The following is a 13,837-nucleotide window of genomic DNA, read 5'->3' on the forward strand; positions in this document are numbered from 1 at the left end:
ATATTAGTTAGAATTCTTAGCCCTTAGACACCTTAATTTCTAGTGGAAGCTAAAAAGTCAGCCATTGTGAGCTACCTCTTACACCAGCATTCTTCAGATTTTGGCAAATTGACATTTCTAGAAGTGTGGCTTCTTTGTAGTTTAATCTTTCAATGGGTCACAAGATGTGTTTGTGAACAGATCCTCTGTAATAAGAGATCAGATTTAAGTAAGCTTAGATTCGTGTAGCAATCGATGTTTTAGCATTTTATCTTACTTGGAAATGATCTAGACATGCAGTGAATTCCTATCCCTTAATTTAACTTAGTAAAATTCTAAGGGTAGAAGTCATCAAAGAGATTTGGGAAATTATTTAAGGACACGTATCATAAAACAATCATTGCTAAAACATTCGCCTGAAAACTCTTACCTCATTGATATCTCTGTAATTCATGTTCTTCACAATCATACTTAGATCACCCATGATGATTTCATGAGACGTTAAAGCGCTAACCATCATCTTAAGCTATGTCCCTTGCTGACAAATTTTGCAACAAAGACATGAGCTTATTTGACTTTCAGTAAATCTAAGTAAAATAAAACTATCATGCTTAATGCCGATAACTCTAAAGACAGGTCTGTATTCATTAAACCAACAAACTCAAACTAGCCTTTATTTACCAAAAATTGTCCTAGATCATGCCATCTTGCAAAACAGACGGGTTAGTTTCTATTGTATTTCTGAGGTTTAGAAACACTTAATTTATAAGCGCTTATTTTTAACCCAGTTACACAGAGCTCTATAAATTAATTCTGGCAGTACCATATGGAGAAAGGAAAATCTCAGATTTATAATGTCCATACATAGATATACGTAAACATAACACACAGACACGAAAACATCACTGCTTTTGTTTCAAAACTTTAGTCATGGGGCACCTGGGTGGCTCAGTCGGTTAAGCATCTGACTTCAACTCAGGTCATAGTCTTAACGGTTCGTGAGTTTGAGTCCCACACTGGGTGAGCTTGAGCCCTGCTTCCGGTGAACCCCTTTTGTCTTTCTCTTTCTCTCTCTGCCCCTCACTCACTTGTGCCCTCTCTCTCAAAAAAAGTGAAAAACAAAACAAAAACAAAAAACTTTAGTCATGGATCAACCCCTGAGCATTTGTAGAATACAAAATACACAAGTAGCATACAAAACTCACTAGTTTAGAAGTAATTGTGCCTCTAACTGGTAGACAAGTAAAGATTATCTGCTTAAAAGGTTCTTCCTACTAATATTTGTCAAGAAGACTTAAGACTCATTTTTCTCCTCGACAAGTAATATTAAGGAAGCAATGGTCTAGACTTTGGGCAAGAGAGTCCCTTTAGCAGTTTGTATCTTTAAAAAGCCTCTTTCTCTCTTCTTTTCTTTTCTCTTCAGTCTGGACAGAGTTTTAATGACCTCCCAGGGTGTTTACATTTCAAAGACATGGTAAAGGTTTACACCTTCAAGGGACAGAAAAAGTATCCAAGGTCTTCCCTAGGACTTTTGCATATATTTCTCTATTATCAAACGTTTGGGGGTAATTCCAATTTAAAATTTTCTTTCCTTTTCTTTTTTTAAAAAGTTTATCTATCTATATTTTGAGGAAGGGAGGGGCAGAGAGAGAGGGAGAGAGAATCCCAAGTAGGCTCAGCACTGTCAGCCCAGAGACCCTTGCAGGGCTCGAACATACAATCCATGAGATCATGACCTGAGCTAAAATCAAGAGTCGTATGCTTAACCGACTGAGCCTCCCAGGCGTCCCTCTTTCCTTAAGCTCAGGACAACTGTACTTCCAACATTCTGACTTTTTATAATATCTGCAAATGCCTGGAGGCAAGTAGGAAAGGCTCTGAATGGATTTTTAGTTGCATTTCAGAGTTGTGCTTTTATTTTTCTAAAGAGTCAAGCTGGAAATTAAGAATTGTTGATTTTCACTTTTTTTTTTTTTTTGGTCTTTATTCCTGCAAGGCATCTGCAAAGAACTGGATAGACTTTTCCATCATTAGGCTTGGGCATTAGCCACACTATTTTGAGCTTACCTTTTATATCAGGGAGAAAATTTCCAGTGAAAATGGAAACCGAAAGATTTCTATGGGTGGCTGTCCAGCGGACATAAATTCTTCTGGTGGGGGTTTAGAATATGTTCACAAAGGCCCTTACGTAGGAAGGCCTGAAGATGGCAGATCCTGATTTTTAAAGTCCAGCAAAATAAGCCTTATTATCCATTGCGGGTGCTTCTGTTAAATTTATTTCCTGGCTTTCAGCATTTGCATGAGTAACGTGTATACCCCGGGCCCAGAGATTAGGCTAGGTTCGTCTCTGTAAGTCTTATAGGAAAAGGGGAGCTAAAATAAGCGGTCAGTGTTTAAGGGATTTTCTAGAAAAGGTGGAGGAGTTTGGCGGTTAGGGGAATATGCTGAGGAGACAGGACCAAATTCTAAGGAGGGGCATTTATGATGGATGGGGACTTCAATTTTTGTTCTAATTTCCGTTCTTTCATCTTGTTAAAAAGGAGTCCCTAAGGCTAACTGTTATATTCCTTTGTGTCTGCTTTTTAAGTTGGTCTTTCCAAAGGTACCAATAAGATGATTGTTTAGGATGACAGTTCTCTAAAAAAAAATCTTAGAGAATTTTAGCCAATTCAAAGGATCTTTTGGTCCTTTGGCCATTGATGAATCAGGTGTTATAATCATCCGAGTAACAGCTCAAACCAATAAACCTTTTCACGACTTAACCCAGGATGCAAGAGGTGTCCCACCCAGAGAGTGTGAAAGATCCAACCCTCACGAGATCCAAAAAGTTCACTCCCAGAGCTAGCCCAACAAAGCCCAACAAAGTGGTAACTGTGAGGGGCTCTGTTTATTTCTTTTTCTCTTTGTAAGTAACATTTATGTTTTACAACAGATCCCTGGCTTTGTGTCTCCATCTTTAGGGACCCTTAGCATCAGAAGCCAGAGGGCAAGTCTGCATGAAGTCAAACTCATTTTGCCCCAGCGAGAGCTCCTCTCCCCAGAGACACCTCCTCCCCCAGAGACAGCTCCTCCCCCCAGAGACAGCTCCTCCCCCCAGCGACAGCTCCTCCCCCCAGAGACAGCTCCTCCTCTCAGCGACAGCTCCTCCCCCCAGAGACAGCTCCGGCAGCTCATTGGCTCAGTCCAGTCCCAATTCCACCACCAGCTGAGTCAGCACCTCTTCATCCACTAGCTCAAAATCGATGATAGCAGGGCTCTGGGTACCACTTGTAGGAGAGTGACCCCACCCCTCTACTTGAGCCCCAAAGCCCCAGTTTTAAAGGGGCCCTGGCTTCCCAGGTGGGAGCGGGGGGCTCTGTTCCAAAACATAGGGAATCACATGTCCACCTCCTGTTTTGCTTTTTTTTTTTTAAAGTTTATTGATTTTGAGGGAGAGAGAGAGAGAGTACACGGGCACATAGGGGAGGGGTAGAGAGAGGGTAGAAAATTCCAAGCCAACTCGACAGTCAGTGCAGAGCCTGATGCAGGGCTCGAACTCATGAACCATGAGATCATGACCTGAGCCGAAATCAAGAGTCTGGATGCTCAATCACTGACCCACCCAGGCACCCCGATCCCCCACCCTTTTGAACAGAATAGGGTGACTTGCCACAAGTTCACCTCCCCCCACCACTTTTATTTTCAAATACACATGCGTCTTCTGGCTGGGAGAAACCAGAGAGAACATTCTCCCTGGTCATAAAGTAGACAAAAGAAAACAATGACCATCTAGGAGGGGAAAAAATCAATAGTAAATAAGTGTACTCATCACCAAATCTTCACCAGAGTCGCTATACCCAAGGAACTAATTCTACAAGTATTTTCCCCCACTAATCTAAATTTAGAAAAAGAAAGATCCCCGCAGGCAGAGATCCTAGAGACCGACGTGGTAAGAATTCTTATCTTTCAGAAGTACCAGGATCTCCCAACTCCGGCAGCCTCCCCAGGAGAGCGGTAGCCAGACAGCGAAATCTCCTGGCTGGCTCACCAAAACCTTCCTGCTTTCCTTCTGGATCCTTAGGCTGGTCTAATAATTACATTGACATGAGACAGTATAACAGGAGAAAAATAAATTTAAAATAAACAATAAACTGAGGGGCACCTGGCTGGCTCAGTCTGTAGAGCATGTGACTCTTAATCTTGGGGTTATGAGTTCAAGCTCCACGTTGGGCGTAAAGCTTATATATATATATATATATATATATAAAACGTTTAAAAAAATCTTTTATAAAAAATAAAAACATGAGACTCAAAGCGACCACAGCAGGCAGCTTTTATGCCTTTTCGACAAGGAAAAAATACGATTGTGAAGAATGGATGAGGTGAAGGGGCTCGGGCTTGGGGTAGTAAGTTGGAAAGGAAGTAGCAGGTTTGTTTCTATGGCCTTCTCGACCCAGGATTGCCTGGCTCTGGTGATAAGGACTCTCTCTTTCTCCTGGTCCAAGGAGGGTACCTGTCACATGCAATATTATTTCCTGTTTTCAGGGGGACGGGAGGACCAGCGTGTCCTTCATGCACCGGATGGCTCTTAAGTAACTTTAATTCAAAATAATCAATCGGGGCGCCTGGGTGGCTTAGTCGGTTAAGCATCCGACTTTCGCTTAGGTCATGATCTCGCGGTTCGTGGGTTCGAGCCCCGCGTCGGGCTCTGTGCTGACTGCCAGCTCGGAGCCTGGAGCCTGTTTCAGTCTGTGACCCCCTCTCTCTCTGACCCTCCCCTGCTCACGCTGTCTCTCTCTCCTAGAAATAAATAAAACATTAAAAAAAAATTCAAAATAATCATTGTGCCAAAGTGGCATCCTTTGGGGCAGCCTGCCCTGAACCCGTCAGTAATATCTGAACGAATACCTGAAGGAGGTGAGGGAACGGCTCCTGCCCAGGGGCGCCCCTTCTCTTTCACCTCCCCACCTCCTTCCTCCGCCTGCCCCTTCCTGCTACTCCCATGCTTGCCCCTCCTCCCCCCTCTCTCTTATCTTCTATTTCTTCACACTCTTTCTCTCTTCAGAGAGGCCAGACGCAAAGCATGATGGGAGACAGGGAGGAGAGAGAACAGAGAGAGAAAAAGATGGCGGAGAGCAGAGCTGCCTTCTCTTAACACCCTCCAACCTGGGCAAGGGGGCTCTCTGTGTCCCCCAGAGGAAGGGAAGGGACTGGGTCACCAGTGGGGTCCCTGGGAAGGGGGTCCTTGTCCCCAGAGAGGGCCAGCGAGGCTTTTCAGAGCTAAGATATCTTGTCTGCAGGGAAGGGGAGACCCGTGGCCTGTCCTCCCCCTCCCCCCCCCCAGGATGGCCAGGTAGAGAAATGGGAAGTAAGCCACGGACTGTGGCCAGAGTCTGGTGGATTTTCCCTGCCACCTGCTTATGTGGACCTGAGAGTGGGGTCTGCCCTGGGGCTTTGTCTCGGACCCACCGCGGAGACAGTGGAATCAGGACCCGGCCATCTGGGAAAGAGGCCTCACAAAGACCTCAAGCACTGCCAAGGGCGGGTAACTCCCCAAGTCCACCCCTCCCGCTAGGTAACCACCAGACCCTGTAACCCAAGACTGAGGGCAGAGGCAGGGGAGGGCGCAGCAGAGCATTGCCTGTGGAGACATGGTAGGCGCCCCACGCGGCTTCTGGCTTTGCTATTATTCCAAACTGGCCGCCAGGCCTTGGCACCTGAAAAACCCTAAATTCTACATTTTACATACAAAACGGAAGAAAAGGGGGCGCCTCCGTGGCTCAGTCAGTTAAGCATCCAAGACTTTGGCTCAGGCCATGATCTCATGGTTCATGAGTTTGAGCCCCGCATTAGGCTCTGTGCTGACGGCTCAAAGCCTGGAGCCTGCTTCAGATTCTGTGTCTCTCCCCTCTCTCTGCCCCTCCCCTACTTGCACTCTCTCTCTCTCTCTCTCTCAAAAATAAATAAACATAAAAAAAAATTTTTTTTAATGGAAGAGGAGGAGTTGGCTGACATCCTTCACATTCCTGCCTGGAAACTGCACGTGAGATGGGGCTACTGGCTTAACCAGGCATCCCCACGCCCCCAGAAGACAGCCACAGGCTGACATGGGGCCACTCCAGGTGGACCTAGGCAGGCCATACTCACTGCCAAGGGGAGGCAGTGAGCTGAGGAAAGCTTGACAGTTTCCTTCTGCCTATCTGGAGGACTGACAGGATTTTGACTCATCAGGAATTCTCGCAGCCACCAGCCGGCCCACCCAGCCAGGTCTCAACCCGTGACCGTCATTAACTCATCTGGTCAGGGACAGGTCCACTTGAAGGAGCCCATAAGCCGCTAGGCCCTCTGCCAAGTGCAAAGTTCTGGTTTGCTGCAGCTGCTGCCCTGGGGTCCCCAGAGGCCCCACTGCCCCTGGCAGGACCCCCACACCCACACCCCAGGACTTCCCCAGACAGAAAGCAGGTAGTAGAGGGGGAGGGGTGAGGGCTGGGGGCGGTTTCAACTAGTCAGACACCTTAGTGCCCTGGGACGCCCTTGAAGACAGGTCTCTGTGGCCTGGGGAGAAGTGCTGGAGGCACGGATGGAGGGGGGGAGGCTGGAGGACCAGGAAGAGAGGACACTGAGTGTCTCAGAGCCTGGACTGCTGCCTCTGATGTTTTCACCGCCTGTACATGCTGAGTGGCATCGGGAGCCCAAGGAGCCAGCTGGGTCCTGGCAGGTGGGCTGTGTCCTTGGGGAGCTGGGAACAAAGAGAATCATCACTGTGGCAACCGCATTCTTTCTGCCAGAAAGCAGAGGCCTGGATGAGGCACTATTGTCACTGTGCCCCAGCCTGGGGCTGGCGGGAGAAGGAGGGGGTGGCTGACAGGTCATCTGCCACAGGAGAGAACACGCTCTGTCAAGGCAACAGGAGACACACACGAGAGAGACAAGGACACTGCTCTCCCCTGGAGCATGACAGCCGGAAAATGGGGAGGGTAGCAAATACTTCCTAGAGTTGTTGTCAGAATTTGATGGGTGTATTTATGCCAAGTTCTTAGAACAGAGCCTGGCACCACATGTGCCCAGTTAACATTGGCTATTGTCATGATCAGCATCACGAAGTTCTGTGTGTATTGCAGTGGATACATTGTGTGGCATGGACACTATCTGAGTGTGTGTGTGTGTGTGTGTGTGTGTGCATGCGCGTGCACATACTCACTATATTCGGGTTGCGTGTTGTGTCTGTGCGTATGTAAGTTGCATAGTGCGTGTCACGTGATGCGGTGTGCGTGGGTTTGGTGGGTGTGTAGTACGGGGTATGTGTATATTGTGTGTTGCCTATGGTGTGTTTTGTGCACTGCGGGAGTTGGGTGGTCTGTGGGTCTTGGAGAACACGTGAGTACTCTGCACGTTATTGATTCAGATTGTAGGAAAACCCGCCTCCAGAGGCCCCTCTGTTCAGGGCACGGCCAGACCCATCATGAGGATAAGTTCCGAGCTGTCCACCCTTTCCTGCGGGAGCCAGAATGGCCACGATGGCCAATACTGTGGGACCAATCTGGAGGACCCAAGATGACCGGTTTCCCAGGCTATTGCCCCACCCTGGGGAAAGTCCAGAGAAAAGAAGGGAGGGAGCTCAGGGTTCTGGCTGCCCCCAGCCTGCCTGGCAGGGTGAGCCCTCCAGCCCACCTGGACCTCCTGACCCGGGTCAGGCCACTCCCAGGCCATCAAGACTGCAGCAAGCCCCAGAGACCAGAAGGCAACCTTCACTGGCTCTGCTGGAGGGGCAAGAAGGAAGAAGGGCTGGTGGCGATGGGCATGGAAGGGGAGAGGGGAGCTGAGTCACAGGTTGTCCTGGAGCAGGGGTGGGGCAGGTAAGCAGTGGACGGGAGCTCTCCCAATCCTGGGTACTTTGGAGGTGAGCTAGGCCTGGAGCCAAGTTTGGGCGAGAAATGTGACACTTGCTGGACGATGGCTGTGGGGGTTCCTGCCTCCCTGAGCAAACCAGACTCTTAGGCAACTCTGCAGGGAAAGGCCTTTCACGGGGCGCCCGGAGGGAGGCTCTGTCTGCTGAGGGTCAGGCTCTTGATTTCAGCTCAGGTCATCATCTCGCAGTTCCTGACATCGAGCCCTGCATTGGGCTCTGCATGAACAGTGTGGAGCCTGCTTGGGATTCTCCCTCTCTCTCTCTCTCCCTCCTTCTCTGCCCTTCCCCCCCCCATGTGTGTGCACACATGCTCTCTCTCTCTCTCAGAATAAATAAACTTAAAAGGAAGAAAGGAAGGAAGGAAGGGAGAGAAGAGAAGGAAAGGAAAGGAAAGGAAAGGAAAGGAAAGGAAAGGAAAGGAAAGGAAAGGAAATGCCTTTAGCATCTCAGATAGATCGTGCCCTCCCCTTCTCCTCCTCATGACTTCCTGCATCCCTGGCACCTGCCAGACCCAACTGCCTTGAGCAGTCAACACTCCATGCTCTGGCCTTGGGCCCTCACAAGTGTTTCTCCCTCTGCCAGGTACCCTCCCCCCTTCCCACCAGCTCCCACTCACCCTCCAGGTCTCAGCTGAGAAATCAGCTCGAGTTGGAAGCTTTCTAAGACCCCTCTCTAAGACAACCCCGGCTTCAGTAGCTACCCCTCTGTGCTCCCAGGGACATGACCTCTCTCCTCTCCTGGCACATATAACTCGTGTTGTAATTGCCTTGTGCCTGTGAGCTCCTTGAGAGAAGGAACCAGCTCCTATTTATTTCTTTATCTGTAATGCCTGGCAGAGTGCTGGGAACATGGAGCCCTCAATAAATGTTGGCTCCGTGAATGGATGGGTTTTTGGGTGGACGGATGAACGGGCAGATGCATTTCCGCAAAGAGTTTTTGCATTGTCGAAAATATGCTTTCAACTTATGCTGATGGCATCCCTTCCGGTGCTTAGATAATTCCCTAGATGACATTACCAAAATATGACACTGAGTTCTTCTTCCCCACATGTGCCAGAGAAAGCCAGAGTTCAGAAGCAGAGGGGAGGATTGACTCTTTGGAGCTGGAAATTTGCAAGTCACAACCCAATGCCCTGAGCTACAAGGAGGAGCAGCTGGAGTAGAAAAGGGAGCCGTGCAAGACAACCAAAACCAGCCAGCCAGACAGGGCCTGATGGGTGGAAGGATCTAGAAGCCAGCTGTCCACCCTGCCCACCACTATTCATAGACCTTGAGCCAAAGGCCAGGACACATCACCCTTCAAGGTCAGCAGAATTAACACCTAACAACCAAAAATAGGCAGATGTACCATCTTCAAAGATGGTGGGTCAATGTTGCAGAAAAGAAAAGAGGCCTGGTGTCTCCTGAATCCAAATGGAGGGCAGAGTGGCTGCTGGGCTGAGGGGCACATCTGAAAGTTTCTCCCTGGGGCTGGAGACTCACGTCTAGTCAACCATTCTGTAACTTGCCTATTATATGTAGAGTTCCTCCTTTGCTGTCCTGGAGAGAGGGACCACGGAGTCTGAAAGCAAGAGCATCCTGGTTGCTTAGGAGTGAGGTGGACCTCGCTCTGGGCAGGGAGGATACTCCAGGCTCATCCCTACTCAGAATTAGAAACCTCCTAGGGCATGACTCTGCTGGTTCCATACTCAGCCATGACCTCTGGGGAATTCTCAGTCCAAGTATCCTAGATGGTGGGTGAGTAGGAGTCAGGATCACTGGAAGGCTTTTTCTCACTGTAGCTTAATAGCCTGGTGTATCTCGTAAGAATAACATTCAGCTGCAAGTATCAGATCACCATGAACTAGGACCTCAAACACACAGGGTTTATAATCCCATATACAAAGTCCAGATGTTCAAATGTCAACTATACATCAATAATTTTTTAAAAAATTGTACATAGTCCAGACATAGACAGTAGATGGCTGATAGGGTCTTCCAATGAAGTCACTAGGGATCCAGGATCTTTCTGTTTCTTCAAGTTTGCCTCTAAGTCCAAGATGGCTACTTGTGCTCCATCCATCACAACTACATTTTGGCAGCAGGAAGGAGGAAGGAAGAAAGGGAGGAAAAGGGACACCCCCTCTCTTTTAAAGAGACTCCCTGGAAGCCCAGTCTATCACTTATGTCTACTTCTCACTGGCCACAACTTAGTCACATGGACACATCTAGGGCCTTGAATAAACTGAGAACATGGAGCATCTGAATTTATAAGTATAAGAGCAGATCCTGGACGCCAAAGAGTCCCAGTCTCAGCCATCAGTGGGCTTCTGTCTTTGCCAAAATCACGTAGCTAATAAGTGAAAAAGTCTAGATGAAACCAGCTCTGCCCGTCACTGCTGCTCGCGCTCTTAGTTTATAGACTGCACTGTTTCCTAGAGTCCCCGCTCAGCCTTACCCTTACCAGCTATGAGGCCCCAGTCCTCTGAGCTTCAGTCCCTACGCCTCTAAAATAGGAATCATATGAATACCCACCTCAAATGGCTGACTTGTGGAGCAAGACAGATAATGCATGTAAACAAAAGGTCAAGATCGCGTATGTATCAGATCAAGAAGTCAGGGATCTGAATCTGTTTCATCTTGAGTTGAATTCATAAGAAAGTTGCTGGACCCTGATGCCACCTAGGTGTTGTCACAGACCTTTTGATGGAAGATTCTGTTCTATAGCAAATAGGGAGGAAGAGAAGGGCCCCCCGGATAAGTCTGTTCTACAGTGCAGCAAAGGGAGCAATGGCCTAAAGTTCTCCTCTCCAGGATATCTATGCAAGGTCTGGTGTTTCTCTTCTCCAAGATATTCAGAGAATCTGATGGAGTCCCCTCCCCATCCTCTGTCTCTTCCCCAAGATACCTGTGGCCCCATGACTGTCAGCTGGTCTGGAGAAGAGCAGTCCACAGAATGAAGTTGCCCATTGCCATGGAAACCAAGGCCAGAGCCCAGCACCCTGCAGTTCCCAGGCATATAGCAGATGTGCTGCCTCTGGGTTCCAAGTCCCCAGACAGCCCTCCTATCCAGCATGCGTACCCCCCCCCCACACACACACATGCACGTACACACGCAGCGTACAGCCAGAGATCGGCTGGCTGACCCAGTGGACTGGCAGCCATTCAACTGAGCTGTCCTGAGGACCACATTTCTCCAGCTGGTGGAAGACCAGCTCCCTGGCCAGAGAAGCCAGTCCCTGTGGCGAAGGATAGCAAAGGGCAAGGCTAATGAAAAGGGGCCTAGATACGCTGCTGAGGACAATCCTTGGCTGCAACACACATGAAGTCACCCGCTTGGGCCAACACACAAAGGGAACTCACGTGGCCATGCGTATAAGCCACATGCCAGCAGAGACACTGGCCCTTCCAGACACAAATGGATTTTGCAACTTCAGTATCATAACGGACCCAGACAAGGAACATCAGTAGATGCAGCAATAGATTCACGCAGTCTTGCAACACCTCTACAGATCACTTACTCATCACGAAAGGGGAAAGACAGCTTTCCAGTGGAGAAATCTGGCATATGCCACCTTGACAAAGGGATCAGATGGAGGGTCCCCCAAAAGGGGTAAACTAACATCATATGCCTTTTCAAGTGATGCACGAATGGGTCCACGACAGGTCTCATGCAGCATTCTTGCTGAACCAAATCAAAGGAGGGAAGGACCACGCCTCTTCATACCATGGGGTACTTTACAAGACATCTGATATGGACTCTTCAAAATGTCAATTACAAGAAAGACCAAAAAAAGACTACATTAAAGGAGACTGAGGGCACACGACAACTAAATGCAGAGCATGATCCTTAGAGGGGGAAACAGCTACAACTGACATTTTTAGAACAATTGGAGAATCTGAATGTGAGCATTTCATCAGATAACATTCTTGGGCCAGTGTTAAAGTCCTGGGGTATGATAACTATATCATTACGGTAACGTCGGAGAAGGTCTTTGTTCACAGACTTGTGCTGATGTATGTAGGGATGAGGCATTTTGATGGCTGTAAGCCACCAATGTCGAGAAAGTAAAAGCTGCCAAGGTCAAGAATCGGTGAATCTGCGTGAAGGACCTGCGGATGTTGGATGGACTGACCACTCTTTCAACTTATCTGTCGGTCTGAATATTTCAAAATCTAAAAATTAACATTCAGGAGGGAAAGAATACTTTTTTACACGTTTTAAAAAATTTTTATTTATTTTTGAGAGGCTGAGACAGAGCACGAGCAGGGGAGGAGCAGAGAGGGAGACAGAATCTGAAACAGGATCCAGGCTCTGAGCTAGCTGTCAGCACAGAGCCCGACGCAGGGCTCGAACCCACAAACCATGAGATTATGACCTGAGCCAAAGTAGGAAGCTTAACCGACTGAGCCACCCAGGTGCCCCCTGGCACCCTCTTCTTAACCTGTGTGCTTCTCACCACATACACATGCAGCCACATGGCTTGACTGTCCACTTGAGTCCCTCTCTCCTCCCTCCCTTGTCCTCTTCTCCTTATCTGTCTCTTCTGCCCTGGGGCTTCGCTATCTCTCTGAAGGACTCCTGCTAGCCTGAATTCCAAGGACCAGCCCTAGTCATGTAAACAGAGAAGGCTCCCCCATAACTTTGGCACCAAAATTCCTCTTGGCAAAGCCAAGTTTAGTCTTCCGTACCTGAAACTCAACCCTTTAAGAAAACTCAAGGCCCCTGCCCCAACATTAGTAATAATAACAGCTACCAGGCTTTGACCTCAGGCCACATACTGGACACCAAGCCAGGTGCTTTGAAGACATCACCTCTAACATCCCCAACAGCCCCACGGGGTGGGGGGCACCAAGGAATCCGAGATTCAGGGAGGTTGATGAACAAGCCAGCAGCGTCCCAATCTGGGCCTATTAAGATGCTTTCCAACTCGGCCGAGCGTTTCATAGTCAGAGGCGGCCCTGCTTGCCCAAGGGCACTCGACTGCTCAGATAAACAGAGGCGAGGCTGGGACACAGGAGGCTCACCTTCAGGCCTGTGCCCTCATCTACTGGCCCAAACTAGGCACCATCCCTCCTGCCAAAGCACAAAGGCCTGGTCTTACAGGTGATAACTGAAGAGATGCTCATGGGGCAGAGAGGCCAGGGTAGCCCCAAGTTTGGGGAGCCCGCAGTAGAGACTAGCAGATGGCCATGCATCTAGTCCGGTGACCCTGGGTGGGACAAGGAGGCTGCAGGCTGTGCCTGGCCAGCTGAGCCTAAATCTGTAAGAAGTGTCTTTAGGGGGCCACCTGGGTGGCTCAGTTGGGTAAGCATCTGACTTTGGCTCAGGTCACGATCTTGCGGTTTGTAAGTTCGACCCCTGTATTAGGCTCAGTGGTAACAGCTTGGAGCATACTTCAAATTCTATGTCTCCCTCTCTCTGCCCATTCCCTGCTCATACTCTGTCTCTCTCTCTCTCTCTCTCTCTTTAAAAAATAAATAAACATTAAAAAAAAACAGCTACTGTCTTTAGGTCCCAGGCCTTGGGTAGAGTGAGCACATGGAGCTGAGAAAGGATTTGACGGGACAGGGATGGTGGGGAGTGGATAGAAGTTGGAGAAAGAAGGTCCAGGAAGAGGAGTTGGCTCAGGGGCTCTCAGTCCAGAATACGGATCCTGGGCATCAGGGGGCTACTGGGGTGCCTCCTCCAAGGTGGCAATGGCCTCTCCTCCCTGCCTCCGCCGTCATCTCCTGACTTCCTCCCCAGCAGAAGTGCTAGATCCCTCCCATCTCCAAGCAAGTCTGGGGCCCCAAGGGAAATAAACTTGAAAAGAGACTGGAAATTTAATCAAAAGTGGCAACAATGAACTGTGCCTGGAAACCAGCAGGCAATTGAGTTGCAGGCAATTGTAAGCAGCAGTGAGGGCTGAGGCCTGGGAGACCGGGCTAGCAGGAAAGGGTGCAGGTGGAGGGGAGGGGAAGGGAGAGGGCAGCCTGGCCCCACTGGCTC

This window comes from Hyaena hyaena, unplaced genomic scaffold (assembly GCF_003009895.1).
Source record: "Hyaena hyaena isolate Hyena2069 unplaced genomic scaffold, ASM300989v1 scaffold_94, whole genome shotgun sequence".
Lineage (NCBI taxonomy): Eukaryota > Metazoa > Chordata > Mammalia > Carnivora > Hyaenidae > Hyaena > Hyaena hyaena.